Source organism: Micromys minutus (genome assembly GCF_963924665.1).
Source record: "Micromys minutus genome assembly, chromosome: 28".
NCBI classification, from domain to species: Eukaryota; Metazoa; Chordata; class Mammalia; order Rodentia; family Muridae; genus Micromys; species Micromys minutus.
Window position 1 is genome coordinate 27,847,365 of NC_137963.1, and position 16,727 is coordinate 27,864,091.

Sequence of the window (16,727 nt, forward strand, 5' to 3'; positions counted from 1 at the left end):
ATGCAGAAATTTCCCTTATTTGGGGCAAAAAGACAGTAATGCCCATAATTTTGGGACAAAAAGGCAGAAATTCCCCTTTTTGTGCGACAACATTGCAGAAATTTCCCTTTTTTTAGAACAAACTTGCAGAAATTTCCCTTATCTTGTGGCAAAAATGCAGAAATTCCCCTTATTTCAGGTCAAAAAGGCAGAAATTCCGATTATTTGGGGGAAAATTTTTGAAATTACCCTTATTTTAGGGAAAAAGGCCTGAAATTCCCCTTATGTTGTGCCAAAAAGGCAGAAATTCTTCTTATTTTAGAGCAAAAAGGCAGAAATTCCACAAAATTTTGGGCAAAAATGCAGAAATTTCCCTTATTTTGGAGCAAAAATACAGTAATGCCCCTAATTTTGGGGCAAAATGCAAAAATTCCTTTAATTTTGGGGCAAAAATTTAGAAATTCCTTTTATTTTGGGGCAAAAATGCTGAAATTCCCCTTAATATGGAGCAAAAATGCAGAAATTTTTCTTATTTTAGGGCAAAAAGACAGAAATTCTCCTTATTTTAAGCCAAAAATACAGAAATTACTCTTATTTTAGGCCAAAAAGAATAAATTCCCCTTATTTTGGGGCAAAAAGGCAGAAATTCCCCTTATTTTAGAGCAAAAAGGCAGAAATTTCCCTAATTTTGGGGCAAAAAGGCAGAAATTCTACTTATTTTGGGGGAAAATGCTGAAATTTCCCTTATTTTGGAGCAAAAATGCAGAAATTTTCCGTATTTTAAGGCAAAAAGACAGAAAAACTCCTCATTTCAGGGCAAAAATACAGAAATTCCCCTTATTTTGGGGCAAAAATGCAGAAATTCCCTTTATTTTAAGCCAAAAATACAAAAATTACCCTCATTTTAGGGCAAAAAGACTAAATTCCCCCTATTTTGGAGCAAAAAGCTAAATTCCCCTTTTTTTAGGGCAAAAAGGCAAAAATTCCTATTATTTTTGGGCAAAATGCAGATATTTCCCTTTATTTGCAGCAAAAATGGAGAAATTCCTCTTCTTTTGGGCCAAATAGGCAGAAATTTCCCATATTTTGGAGCAAAAGGATAGAAATTTATCTTATTTTAGGATAAAATTGCCGAAATTTCCCTTATTTTGTGGCAAAAATGCAGAAATTCCACTTATTTTGGGGTAAAAAGGCAGAAATTTTCTTTTTTTTGGATCAAAATTGCAGAAATTTCCCATATTTATGGGCAAAAATGCAGTAATGCTTCAAATTTTGGGGCAAATTTCAGAAATTTCACAAATTTTGGGTCAAAAAGGCAGAAATTTCTCTTATTTTGAATCAAAAATGCAGAAATTTCCATTTTTTGGGAAAAAATTGCATAAACTTCCCTTACCTTTTTTCAAAATTGCAGAAATTTCTTTTATCTTGGGGAAAAATTGCAGAAATTCCCCTTATTTCCGGTCAAAAAGGCAGAAATTCCGCTTAGTTGGGGTCAAAAATGCAGAAATTACCCTTATTTTAGGGTAAAAAGACTGAAATTCTCCATATTTTGTGCCAAAAAAACAGAAATTCTTATTTTAGGGCAAAAAGGAAGAAATTCCACTTAATTTTGGACAAAAAATGCAGAAATTTCCCTTATTTGGGCATAAAGACAGTAATGCTCCTAATTTTTTGTCAAAAAGGCAGAAATTCCCTATAATTTTGGAGCAAAACTTCAGAAATTTCCCTTATTTTGGGGCAAAATTGCAGTAATTCCCCTAATTTTGTGTCAAAATTCCAGAAATTCCCTTTATTTTGGGGCAAAATTGCAGAAATTCCCCTTTTTTGAGCAAAAATGCAGAAATTCCTCTTATTTTAAGCCAAAAATACAGAAATTACCCTTATTTTAGGGCAAAATACTAAATTCCCTCTATTTTGGGGTAAAAAGGTAAATTCCCCTCATTTTAGGGCAAAAAGGCAGAAATTCCACTTATTTTTAAGCAAAAATGCAGAAATTTCTTTTAATTTGGGGCAAAAATGCAGAAATTTCCCTTATTTTGGGCCAAATAGGCAGAGATTTCCCTTATTTTTGGGCTAAAGGATAGAAATTTAACTTATGTTAGGATAAAATTGCAGAAATTTCCCTTATTTTGTGGTAAAAATGCAGAAATTCCCATTATTTTGGGATAAAAAGGCAGAACTTTCCCTTATTTTGAAACAAAATTGCAGAAATTTCCCATATTTTGGGGCAAAAATGCAGTAATGCTTCTAAATTGGGGGCAAAATTCAGAAATTTCTCTAATTTTGGGTCAAAATACAGAAATTCCTCTTATTTTGGGGCAAAAATGCAGAAATTTCCCTCTTTTGGGACAAAATTACAGAAATTTCCTTTAATTTGAGGAAAATTTCAAAAATTTCCCTTATTTTGTGGCAAAAATTCGGTAATACTTCTAATTTTGGGGTAAAAATCAGAAATTCCATTAGCTTTGGGGCAAAAAGGCAGAAATTCCCCTTTTTGTGGGGCAACATTGCAGAAATTTCCTTGATTTTGGAACAAAATTGCAGAAATTTCCAATATTTATGGGAAAAATGCAGTAATGCTTCTAATTTGGGGGCAAAATTCAAAAATTTTTCTAATTTTGGGTCAAAATACAGAAATTCCTTTTATTTTGGGGCAAAAATGCAGAAATTTCCCTTTTTTTGGGACAAAATTGCAGAAATTTCCTTTATTTTTAGGCAAATTGCAGAAATTTCTCTTATTTTGTGGCAAATATTCTGTAATGCTTCTAATTTTGGGGCAAAAATCAGAAATTCCATTAATTTTGGGGCAAAAAGGCAGAAATTCCATTTTTTGTGGGACAACATTGCAGAAATTTTCCTTTTTTGGAACAAAATTGCAGAAATTTACCTTATTTTTGGGCAAAATTGCAGAAATTTCCCTTATCTTGTGGCAAAAATGCAGAAATTCCCCTTATTTCAGGTCAAACAGGCAGAAATTCCGCTTATTTGGGGGAAAATTCTTGAAATTACCCTTATTTTAGGGAAAAAGCCTGAAATTTCCCTTATTTTGTGCCAAAAAGGCAGAAATTCTTCTTATTTTAGAGCAAAAAGGCAGAAATTCCACAAAATTTTGGGCAAAAAATGCAGAAATTTCCCTTATTTGGGAGCAAAAACACAGTAATACCTTAAATTTTTGGGCAAAAAGGCAAAAATTCCCCTAGTTTTGGGGCAAAAAGTCAGAAATTCCACTTATTTTGGGGCAGAAATGCTGAAATTCCCCTTATTATGGATCAAAAATGAAGAAATTTTTCTTATTTCAGGTCAAAAAAACAGAAATTCTCTTCTTTTAAACCAAAATACAGAAATTACTCTTATTTTAAGCCAAAAAGACTAAATTCCCCTTATTTTGGGTCAAAAAGGCAAAAATTCCCATTATTTTAGAGCAAAAAGGCAGAAATTTCCCTTATTTTGGGACAAAATTGTAGAAATTTCATTATTTGGGTCAAAAATGCAGAAATTCTCCTTATTTCGGGTCAAAAATGCAGAAATTCCGCTTATTTGGGGTAAAAAATGCAGTAATAACTCTTATTTTATGGCAAAAAGACTGAAATTCTCCTTATTTTGTGCCAAAAGGGCAGAAATTCTTATATTAGGGCAAAAAGGCAGAAATTCCACTTAATTTTTTGGAAAAAATGCAGAAATTTCCCTTATTTGGGGCAAAAAGACAGTAATGCCCATAATTTTGGGACAAAAAGGCAGAAATTCCTCTTTTTGTGGGACAACATTGCAGAAATTTCCCTTTTTTAGAACAAACTTGCAGAAATTTCCCTTATCTTGTGGCAAAAATGCAGAAATTCCCCTTATTTCAGGTCAAAAAGGCAGAAATTCCGATTATTTGGGGGAAAATTCCTGAAATTACCCTTATTTTAGAGAAAAAGCCTGAAATTCTCCTTATTTTGTGCCAAAAAGGCAGAAATTCTTCTTATTTTAGAGCAAAAAGGCAGAAATTCCACAAAATTTTGGGCAAAAATGCAGAAATTTCCCTTATTTTGGAGCAAAAATACAGTAATGCCCCTAATTTTGGGGCAAAATGCAAAAATTCCTTTAATTTTGGGGCAAAAATTTAGAAATTCCTTTTATTTTGGGGCAAAAATGCTGAAATTCCCCTTAATATGGAGCAAAAATGCAGAAAATTTTCTTATTTTAGGGCAAAAAGACAGAAATTCTCCTTATTTTAAGCCAAAAATAGAGAAATTACTCTTATTTTAGGCCAAAAAGAATAAATTCCCCTTATTTTGGGGCAAAAAGGCAGAAATTCCCCTTATTTTAGAGCAAAAAGGCAGAAATTCCCCTAATTTTGGGGCAAAAAGGTAGAAATTCTACTTATTTTGGGGGAAAATGCTGAAATTTCCCCTATTTTGGAGCAAAAATGCAGAAATTTTCCGTATTTTAAGGCAAAAAGACAGAAAAACTCCTCATTTCAGGGCAAAAATACAGAAATTCCCCTTATTTTGGGGCAAAAATGCAGAAATTCCCTTTATTTTAAGCCAAAAATACAAAAATTACCCTTATTTTAGGGCAAAAAGACTAAATTTCCCCTATTTTAGGGCAAAAAGCTAAATTCCCCTTTTTTTAGGGCAAAAAGGCAAAAATTCCTATTATTTTTGGGCAAAATGCAGAAATTTCCCTTTATTTGCAGCAAAAATGCAGAAATTCCTCTTCTTTTGGGCCAAATAGGCAGAAATTTCCCATAATTTGGAGCAAAAGGATAGAAATTTATCTTATTTTAGGATAAAATTGTAGAAATTTCCCTTATTTTGTGGGAAAAATGCAGAAATTCTACTTATTTTGGGGTAAAAAGGCAGTAATTTTCTTTATTTTGGAACAAAAGTGCAGAAATTTCCCATATTTATGGGCAAAAATGCAGTAATGCTTCAAATTTTGGGGCAAAATTCAGAAATTTCACAAATTTTGGGTCAAAAAGACAGAAATTTCTCTTATTTTGAAACAAAAATGCAGAAATTTCCATTCCTTGGGAAAAAATTGCATAAACTTCCCTTACCTTTTGGCAAAATTGCAGAAATTTCTTTTATCTTGGGGAAAAACTGCAGAAATTCCCCTTATTTCCGGTCAAAAAGGCAGAAATTCCGCTTATTTGGGGTCAAAAATGCAGAAATTACCCTTATTTTAGGGCAAAAAGACTGAAATTCCCCTTATTTTGTGCCAAAAGGGCAGAAATTCTTATTTTAGGGCAAAGAGGCAGAAATTCCACTTAATTTTGGGAAAAAATGCAGAAATTTCCCTTATTTGTGGCAAAAAGACAGTAATGCCCATAATTTTGTATCAAAAAGGCCAAAATTCCCCTAATTTTGGAGCAAAATTGCAGAAATTTCCCTTATTTTAGAGCAAAATTGCAGTAATACCCCTAATTTTTGGTCAAAAAGGCAGAAATTCCCCTTCTTTTGGGGCAAAAATGTAGAAATTCCACTTATTTTGGAGCAAAATTGCATAATATTCCCTTATTATTGGACAAAAAAGAAGTAATGCCCATAATTTTTGGGCAAAAATGCAGAAATTCCCCTAATTTTGGGGCAAAATGCAGAAATTCTCTTTATTTGGGGGCAAAAATGCAGAAATTTCCATTTTTGAGACAAAATTGCAGAAATTTCCCTTATTTTAGGGAAAAATTCCAAAAATTTCTTATATCTTGGGGAAAAAATGCAGAACTTGCCCTTATTTCCGGTCAAAAAGGCAGAAATTCCGCTTATTTGGGGTCAAAAATGCAGAAATTACCCTTATTTTAGGGCAAAAAGACTGAAATTCATTATATTTTGTGCCAAAAAACAGAAATTCTTATTTTAGGGCAAAAAAATAAAGAAATTGCACTTAATTTTAGACAAAAATGCAGAAATTTCCCTTATTTGGGCAAAAAGACAGTAATGCCCCTAATTTTGTGTCAAAAAGGCAGAAATTCCCATAATTTTGGAGCAAAATTGCAGAAATTTCCCTATTTTGGGGCAAAATTGCAGTAATTCCCCTAATTTTGTGTCAAAATTCCAGAAATTCCATTTATTTTGGGGCGAAATGGCAGAAATTCCCCTTACTTGGGGGCAAAAATGCTGAAATTCGCCTTATTTTGGAGCAAAAATGCAGAAATTTTCCTTATTTTAGGACAAAAATACAGAAATTCTCCTTATTTCAGGGCAAAAATACAGAAATTGCCCTTATTTTGGGGCAAAAATACAGAAATTTCCCTTATTTTAAGCCAAAATTACAAAAATTGCTATTATTTTAGGGCAAAAAGAATAATTCCCCCTATTTTGGGGCAAAAAGGTAAATTCCCCTTATGTTAGGGCAAAAAGGCAGAAATTCCCCTTATTTTGGGCAAAAATGCAGAAATTTCTTTTAATTTGGGGCAAAAATGCATAAATTCCTTTTATTTTGGGCCAAATAGGCAGAAATTTCCCTTATTTTGGGGCTAAAGTATAGAAATTTAATTTATTTAAGATAAAATTGCAGAAATTTCCCTTATTTTGTGGAAAAAATGCACAAATTCCCATTATTTTGAGGTAATAAGGCAGAACTTTTCTTTATTTTGGAACAAAATTGCAGAAATTTCCCATATTTTGGAGCAAAAATGCAGTAATGCTTTTAATTTTGGGGTAAAATTCAGAAATTTCTCTAATTTTGGGTCAAAATACAGAAATTCCTCTTATTTTGGGGAAAAAATGTAGAAATGTCCTTTATTTTGAGGCAAATTGCAGAAATTTCCCTTATTTTGTGGCAAAAATTCTGTAATGCTTTTAATTTTGGGGCAAAAATCAGAAATTCCATTAGTTTTGTGGCAATAAGGCAGAAATTCTCCTTTTTGTGGGACAACATTGCAGAAATTTCCTTTTTTTGGAACAGAATTGCAGATTTTTCCCTTATTTTTGGGCAAAATTGCAGAAATTTCTTTTATCTTGTGGCGAAAATGCAGAAATTCCCTTTATTTTAGGTCAAAAATGCAGAAATTCCGCTTATTTTGGGGAAAATTCCTGAAATTACCCTTATTTTAGGGAAAAAGCCTGAAATTCCCCTTATTTTGTGCCAAAAAGGCAGAAATTCTTCTTATTTTAGAGCAAAAAGGCAGAAATTCCACAAAATTTTGGGCAAAAATGCAGAAATTTCTATTATCTTGGAGCAAAAAAACAGTAATACCCCTAATTTTGGGGCAAAATGAAAAAATTCCTTTAATTTTGGGGCAAAAATTTAGAAATTCCTTTTATTTTGGGGCAAAAATGCTGAAATTCCCCTTATTATAAAGCAAAAATGCAGAAATTTTTCTTCTTTGAGGTCAAAAAGACAGAAATTCTCCTTATTTTAAACCAAAAATACATAAATTACTCTTATTTTACGCCAAAAAGACCAAATTCCTCTTATTTTGGGACAAAAAGGCTAAAATTTGACTTTCATTTTAGAGCAAAAATGTAGAAATTTCCCTTATTTTGAGGCAAAATTGTAGAAATTTCTCTTATCTTGGGGCAAAAATGCAGAAATTCCGCTTATTTTGCGTCAAAAATGAAGAAATAACCCTTATTTTAGGGCAAAAAGACTGAAATTCCACTTAATTTTTGGAAAAAATGCAGAAATTTCCCTTATTTGGGGCAAAAAGACAGTAATGCCTCTAATTTTGGGTCAAAAAGGCAGAAATTCCCCTAATTTTGGAGCAAAATTGCAGAAATTTTCCTTATTTGGGGGCAAAATTGCAGTAATTCCCCTAATTTTCTGTCAAAATTGCAGAAATTCCCTTTATTTTGGGTAAAAATTGCAAAAATTCCCCATTATTTTGAAGCAAAATTGCAGTAATACACCTAATTTTTGGTCAAAAAGTCAGAAATTCCCCTTATTTTGGGGCAAAAATGTAGAAATTCCACTTATTTTGGAGCAAAATTACATAATACTGCCTTATTATTGGGCAAAAAGGAAGTACTGCCACTAATTTTTGGGCAAAAAGGCAGAAATTCCCCTAATTTTGGGGCAAAATGCAGAAATTCTTTTTATTTGGGGGCAAAAATCCAGATATTTCTATTTTTTGGGACAAAATTGCAAATATGTCTTTTATTTTAGGGCAAAATTGCAAAAATTTCTTTTATCTTGGGGAAAAAATGCAGAACTTGCCCTTATTTCCGGTCAAAAAGGCAGAAATTCCGCTTATTTGGGGTCAAAAATGAAGAAATTACCCTTATTTTAGGGCAAAAAGACTGAAATTCCTTATATTTTGTGCCAAAAAAGAGAAATTCTTATTTTAAAGCAAAAAGGAAGAAATTCCACTTATTTTGGACAAAAAATGCAGAAATTTCCATTATTTGGGGCCAAAAGACAGTAAAGCCCCTAATTTTGTGTCAAAAAGGCAGAAATTCCTCTAATTTTGGAGATAATTGCAGAAATTTCTTATATTTTGGGGCAAAATTGCAGTAATCCCCCTAATTTGGTGTCAAAATTCCAGAAATTCCCTTTATTTTGGGGCAAAATTGCAAAAATTCCCCTTATTTGGGGGCAAAATGCTGAAATTCCCCTTATTTTGGAGCAAAAATGCAGAAATTTATCTTATTTTAGGGCAAAAAGACAGAAATTCTCCTTAATTCAGGGCAAAAATACAGAAATTCCCCTAATTTTGGGGCAAAAATACAGAAATTCCCCTTATTTTGAGCCAAAAATACAGAAATTACCCTTATTTTAGGGCAAAAAGACTAAATTCCCCCTATTTGGGGCAAAAAGGTAACTTCCCCTTATTTTAGGGCAAAAAGGCAGAAATTCCCCTTATTTTTAAGCAAAAATGCAGAAATTTCTTTTAATTTAGGGCAAAAATGCAGAAATTCCACTTATTTTTGGCCAAATAGGCAGAAATTTTCCTTATTTTTGGGCTAAAGGATAGAAATTTAACTTATGTCAGGATAAAATTGCAATAATTTCCCTTATTTTGTGGTAAAAATGCAGAAATTCCCATTATTTTGGGTAAAAAGGCAGAACTTTCCCTTATTTTGGAACAAAATTGCAGAAATTTCCCATATTTTGGGGCAAAAATGCAGTAATGCTTCTAAATTGGGGGCAAAATTCAGAAATTTCTCTAATTTTGGGTCAAAATATAGAAATTCCTCTTATTTTAGGGCAAAAATGGAGAAATTTCCCTCTTTTGGAACAAAATTGCACAAATTTCCTTTATTTTGAGGCAAATTGCAGAAATTTCCCTTATTTTGTGGCAAAAATTCTGTAATGCTTCTAATTTTGGCGCAAAAATCAGAAATTCCATTAGTTTTGGGGCAAAAAGGCAGAAATTCCCCTTTTTGTGGGACAGCATTGCAGAAATTTCCCTTTTTTGGAACAAACTTGCAGAAATTTCCCTTATCTTGTGGCAAAAATGCAGAAATTCCCCTTATTTCAGGTCAAAAAGGCAGAAATTCCGATTATTTGGGGGAAAATTCCTGAAATTACCCTTATTTTAGGGAAAAAGCAGGAAATGCCCCTTATTTTGTGCCAAAAAGGCAGAGATTCTTTTAATTTTAGAGCAAAAAAGCAGAAATTCCACAAAATTTTGGGCAAAATGCAGAAATTTCCCTTATTTTGGAGCAAAAACACATTAATGCCCCTAATTTTGGGGCAAAAAGGCAAAATTTCCCCTAATTTTGGGTCAAAAAGGCAGAAATTCCCCTTATTTTTGGGCAAAAATGCTGAAATTCCCCTTAATATGGAGCAAAAATGCAGAAATTTTTCTTATTTTAGGGCAAAAGGACAGAAATTCTCCTTATTTTAAGCCAAAAATACAGAAATTACTCTTATTTTAGGCCAAAAAGAATAAATTCCCCTTATTTTGGGGCAAAAAGGCAGAAATTCCCCTTATTTTAGAGCAAAAAGGCAGAAATTCCCATAATTTTGGGGCAAAAAAGCAGAAATTCTACTTATTTTGGGGGAAAATGCTGAAATTTCCCTTATTTTGGAGCAAAAATGCAGAAATTTTCCGTATTTTAAGGCAAAAAAACCGAAAAACTCCTCATTTCAGGGCAAAAATACAGAAATTCCCCTTATTTTGGGGCAAAAATGCAGAAATTCCCTTTATTTTAAGCCAAAAATACAAAAATTACCCTTATTTTAGGGCAAAAAGAGTAAATTCCCCCTATTTTGGGGCAAAAAGCTAAATTCCCCTTTTTTTAGGGCAAAAAGGCAAAAATTCCTATTATTTTTGGGCAAAATGCAGAAATTTCCCTTTATTTGCGGCAAAAATGCAGAAATTCATCTTCTTTTGGACCAAATAGGCAGAAATTTCCCATATTTTGGAGCAAAAGGATAGAAATTTATCTTATTGTAGGATAAAATTGCAGAAATTTCCCTTATTTTGTGGCAAAAATGCAGAAATTCCACTTATTTTGGGGTAAAAAGGCAGAAATTTTCTTTTTTTTGGAACAAAATTGCAGAAATTTCCCATATTTATGGGCAAAAATGCAGTAATGCTTCAAATTTTGGGGCAAAATTCAGAAATTTCACAAATTTGGGGTAAAAAAGGCAGAAATTTCTTTTATTTTGAAAGAAAAATGCAGAAATTCTCCTAATTTTGTGTCAAAATTGCAAAAATTCCCTTTATTTTTTGGGCAAAATTGCAGAAATTCCCCATAATTTTGGAGCAAAATTGCAGAAATTCCTTTAAGTTTGGAGCACAAATGCAGAAATTCCCCTTCTTTTTGGGCGAAAAATTAAAAATTCCACTTATTTTGGAGCAAAATTGCATAATTTTCCCCTATTATTGGGCAAAAAGGCAGTAATGCCCCTAATTTTGAGGCGAAAAGGCAGAAATTACCCTAATTTTGGTGCAAAATCCAGAAATACCCCTTATTTGCGGCAAAAATGCAGAAATTTCCATTTTTTGCGACAAAATTGCATAAACTTCCCTTACTTTGTTGCAAAATTGCAGAAATTTCCCTCATCTTGGGACAAAAATGCAGAAATTCCCGTTATTTCAGGTCAAAAAGGCAGATATTCCGCTAATTTGGGGGCAAATTGCAGAAATTAAGCTTAATTTAAAGAAAAAGACTGGAATTCCCCTTTCTTTGTGCCAAAAGAACAGAAATTCTTATTTTAGGGCAAAAAGGCACAAATTCCACCTAATTTTGGGCAAAAATGCAGAAATTTACATTATTTGGGGCAAAAAGACAGTAATGCCCCTTATTTTGGGTAAAAAGGACAGAAATTCCCCTAATTTTAAAGCAAAATTGCAGAAATTTCCCTAATTTTGGGGCAAAATATCAGAAATTTCCCTAATTTTGTGGCAAAATTGCAGAAATTCCCTTTATTTTGGGGCAAATTTGCAAAAATTCCCCTTATTTTGGAACAAAAACACAGAAATTCCCCTAATTTTGGGGCAAAATTGCAGAAATTTCCCTTATTTTGGGGCAAAATTACAGAAATTCCCCTAATTTTGTGTCAAAATTGCAGAAATTTCCTTTATTTTGGCGCAAAAATAAAGAAATTCCACATTATTTTGGAGCAAAATTACAGACATTCCCTTTATTTTGGGGCAAAAAGGCAGAAATTCTCCTTATTTTAGGGCAAAAAGGCAGAAATTTCCCTTAGTTTGGGGCAAAAATGCTGAAATTCCACTTAATTTGAAGCAAAAATTCAGTAATTTTCCTTATTTTAGGGCAAAAAGCCAGAAATTCTCTTTATTTCAGGCCAAAAATAAAGGAATTAAATTATTTTAGGCCAAAAAGACTAAATTCCCCTTAATTTGAGGCAAAAAGGCAAAAATTCTTCTTTTTTTAGGGGAAAAAGGCAGAAATTACCCTTATTTTGTGGCAAAAATGCAGAGATTCCCATTATTTTGGGGTAATAAGGCAGAAATTTCCCTTATTTTGGAAGAAAATTGCAAAAATTTCCTATATTTTGGGGCAAAAATGCAGTAATGCTTCTAATTTTGGGGCAAAATTCAGAAATTTCATTAATTTTGGGGCAAAAAGGCAGAAATTCCTCTTATTTTGTTGCAAAAATGCAGAAATTTTTCTCTTTATGAGACAAAATTGCAGAAATTTTCTTCATTTGGGGCAAACTGCAGAAATTTTTCTTATTTTGGGGTAAAAATTCAGTAATGCTTCAATTTTGGGGCAACAATTCAGAAATTCCCCTAATTTTGGGGCAAAAATGCAGAAATTCTCTTTATTGTGGGGCAAAATTGCTGAAATTTCCCTTTTTATGGACATAATTGCAGAAATTTCCCTTATCTTGGGGCAAAATTGCAAAAATTTCCCTTATTTTGGTACAAAATTGCAGAAATTTCCCTTATCTTGTAGCAAAAATGTTAGAAATTCCCTTTCTTTCAAGACATAAAAGAAGAAATTCCTCTTATTAGGGGGCAAAAATGCAGAAAATTCCCTTATTTTAGGGTAAAAAGACTGAAATTCCATTATTTTGTGACTTAAAGGCAGAAATTCTTTTTATTTTAGGGCAAAAATCAGAAATTCCACTTAATTTTGGGCAAAAATGCAAATTTTTTTTTATTTGGGGCAAAAAAACAGTAATGCCCCCAATTTTGGGTCAAAAAGGCATAAATTCCCTAATTTTGGAGCAAAATTGCAGAAATTTCCCTAATTTTGGGACAAAATTGCAGAAATTCTCTATATTTTGGGGCAAAATTGCAGAAATTCTCTATTATTTTGGAGCAAAATTGCAGAAATTCCCATGGTTTTGAGGCAAAAATGCAGAAAATCCACTTTATTTTTGTGCAAAATATCAGAAATTCCCCTTCTTTGGGATAAAAATGCAGAAATTCTCCTTATTTTGGGGCAAAAAGGCAGAAATTTCCCTTATTTTGGGGCAAAATTGCAGAAATTTCTCTTATCATGGGACAGAAATCCAGAAATCTTCTTTATTTTGGGTATAAAAGGCAGTAATTCCGCTAATTTGGGGGCAAATTGCAGAAATTAAACTTATTTTAGAGAAAAAAGACTGAAATTCCCCTTATTTTTTGCCAAAAAGACAGAAATACTTTTTATTTTAGGGCAAAAAGGCAGAAATTCCAATTAATTTTGGGCAAAAATTCAGAATTTTCTCTTATTTAGGGGCAAAAACCCAGTAATGCCTCTAATTTAGGGGCAAAAATCAGGAATTCCCCTAATTTTGGGGCAAAAAAGCAGAAATTCCCCTTATTGTGGGACAAAATTGCAGAAATTTCCTTTATCTTGGAGCAAAAATGCAGAAATTCTCCTTATTTCGGGTCAAAAATGCAGAAATTCCGCTTATTTTGGGTCAAAAATGCAGAAATAACCTTTATTTTAGGGCAAAAAGACTGAAATTTCCCTTATTTTCTGCCAAAAAGGCAGAAATTCTTTTTTTAGGGCAAAAAGGCAGAAATTCCACTTAATTTTGGGCTAAAATGCAGAAATTTACTTTATTTGGGGCAAAAAGACAATAATGCCCCTAATTTTGGGTCAAAAAGGCAGAAATTCCCCTTCTTTTGGGGAAAAAAGGTAGAAATTCCACTTATTTTGGAGCAAAATTGCATAATTTTCTCTTATTATTAGGCAAAAAGCCAGTAATGCCCTTAATTTTGGGGCAAAAAGGCAGAAATTCCCCTAATTTTTGGCAAAATGCAGAAATTCTGCTTCTTTGGGGGCAAAAATGCAGAAATTTTCATTTTTTGGGACAAAATTGCAGAAATTCCCTTTCTTTTGGGGCAAAAGGTAGAAATTCCCCTAAATTTGTGGCAAAATTGCAGAAATTCCTTTTGTTTTGGGGCAAAATTGCAGAAATTCCTCATAATTTTGGAGCAAAATTTCAGAAATTCTTCTTATTTTGGGGCAAAATTGCAGAAATTCCCCTAAATTTGTGGCAAAATTGCAAAAATTCCTTTTATTTTGGGGCAGAATTGCAGAAATTCCCCATTATTTTGGAGCAAAATTGCAGAAATTCCCCTTATTTTTGGGCAAAAATGCAGAAATTACGCTAATTTGGGGGCAAATAGCAGAAATTAAACTTAATTTAGGGAAAAAGACTGAAATTCCCCTTTCTTTGTGCCAAAAAGGCAGAAATTCTTATTTTAGGGCAAAAAGGCAGAAATTCGACTTAATTTTGGGCAAAAATGCCAAAATTTCCCTTATTTGAGGCAAAAAGACAGTAATATCCCTAATCTTGGGTCAAAATTGCAGTAATTCCCCTAATTTTGTGTCAAAATTGCAGAAATTCCCTTTATTTTGGGGCAAAATTGCAGAAATTCCCCATTATTTTGGAGCAAAATTGCAGAAATTCTTCTTAGTTTGGAGGAAAAGGGCAGAAATTCCCCTTTTTTGGGGGCAAAAAGGTAGAAATTCCACGTATTTTGGAGAAAATTGCATAATTTTCCCTTATTATTGGGCAAAAGGGCAATAATGCCCCTAATTTTGAGGCAAAGAGGCAGAAATTACCCTAATTTTGGGGCAAAATCCAGAAATTTCTCTTATTTGGAGAAAAATGCAGAAATTTCCATTTTTTGGGACAAAATTGCAGAAATTTCCCTTTTTATGGACATAATTGCAGAAATTCCACTTATTAGGGGGCAAAATTGCAGAAATTTCCCTTATTTTAGAGCAAAATTGCATAAATTTCCCTTATCTTGGGGCAAAAATGTTAGAAATTCCCCTTCTTTTAAGACATAAAGGCAGAAATTCCACTTATTAGGGGGCAAAAATGCAGAAATTTCCTTTATTTAAGAGCAAAAAGACTGAAATTCCTTTTATTTTGTGACTTAAAGGCAGAAATTCTTTTTATTTTAGGGCAAAAATCAGAAATTCCACTTAATTTTGGGCAAAACTGCAAAAATTTCCTTTATTTGGGGCAAAAAAAGTTATGCCTCTAATTTTGGGTCAAAAAGGAAGAAATTCCCCTAATTTTGGAGCAAAATTGCAGAAATTTCCCTTATTTTGGGGGAAAAATTGCAGAAATTCTTTTTTTTGGGGGCAATATTGCAGAAATTCCCCATTATTTTGGAGCAAAATTGCAAAAAATTTTCCTTATTTTGAGGCTAAAATGCAAAAATTCTTCTAATTTTAGGGCAAAATTGCAGAAATTTCCCTTATTTTGGGGCAAAATTGCAGAAATTCCCCTAATTTTGTGTCAAAATTGCAGAAATTTCTTTTATTTTGAGGCAAAAATGCAGAAATTCCACATTATTTTGGAGCAAAATTGCAGTAATTCCCCTTTTTTGGGAGAAAAATGCAGAAATTCTCCTTATTTTGGGGCAAAAAGGCAGAAATTTCCTTTATTTTGGAGCAAAATTGCAGAAATTTCTTTTATCAGGGGACAAAAATCCAGAAATTTCCTTTATTTCGGGTCCAAAAGGCAGTAATTCCGCTAATTTGGGGGCAAATTGCAGAAATTAAACTTATTTTAGGGAAAAAGACTGAAATTCCCCTTATGTTTTGCCAAAAAGAAAAAAATACTTTTTATTTTAGGGCAAAAAGGCAGGAATTCCTATTAATTTTGGGCAAAAATGCAGAATTTTCCCTTATTTAGGGGCAAAAACCAAGTAATGCCTCTAATTATGGGGCAAAAAGCAGAAATTCCCCTAATTTTGGGGCAAAAAGCAGAAATTCCCCTTATTGTGGGACAAAATTGCAGAGATTTCTCTTATTTTGGGGCAAAAATGCAGAAATTTCCCTTATTTCGGGTCAAAAATGCAGAAATTCCGTTTATTTGGGGTCAAAAATGCAGAAATAACTTTAATTTAAGGGAAAAAGACTGAAATTCCTCTTATTTTGTGCCAAAAAGGCAGAAATTCTTATTTTAGGGCAAAAAGGCAGAAATTCCACTTAATTTTGGGAAAAAATGCAGAAATTTCCCTTATTTGGGGCAAAAAGACAGTAATGCCCCTAATTTTGGGTCAAAAAGGCAGAAATTCCCCTAATTTTGGAGCAAAATTGCAGAAATTTCCCTTATTTTGGGGCAAAATTTCAGTAATTCCCCTAATTTGTGTCAAAATTGCAGAAATTCCCTTTATTTTGGGGCAAAATTGCAGAAAATCCCCATTATTTTGGAGCAAAATTGCAGTAATACCCCTAATTTTGGGTCAAAAAGGCAGAAATTCCCCTTCTTTTGGGGCAAAAAGGCAGAAATTCCATTTGTTTAGGAGCAAAATTGCATAATTTTCCCTTATAATTGGACAAAAGGCAGTAATGCCCTTCATTTGGAGGCAAAAAGGCAGAAATTCCCCTAATTTTGGGGCAAAATGCAGAAATTCTCCTTATTTGGGGGCAAAAATGCAGAAATTTCCATTTTTTGGGACAAAATTGCAGAAATTCTCCTTATTTGGGGGCAAAAAGGTAGAAATTCCACTTATTTTGGAGCAAAATTGCATAATTTCCCCTTATGATTGGGCAAAAAGGCAGTAATGCCCCTCATTGGGGGGCAAAAAGGCACAAATTCCCCTAATTTTTTAGCAAAATTGCAGAAATTTCCCTAATTTTGGGGAAAAATTGCAGAAATTCCCCTAAATTTGTGCCAAAATTGCAGAAATTCCTTTTATTTTGGGGCAAAATTGCAGAAATTTTCCTTAGTTTCTGGCAAAAAGGCAGAAATTCCCCTTCTTTTTGGGCAAAAAGTTAGAAATTCCACTTATTTTGGAGCAAAATTGCATAATTTTTTTTTTATTATTGGGCAAGAGGCAGTAATGCGCCTAATTTTGGGGCTAAAGGCAGAAATTCCCCTAATTTTGAAGCAAAATTGCAGAAATTTTCCTAATTTTGAAGCAAAATTGGAGAAATTCTCCTTAT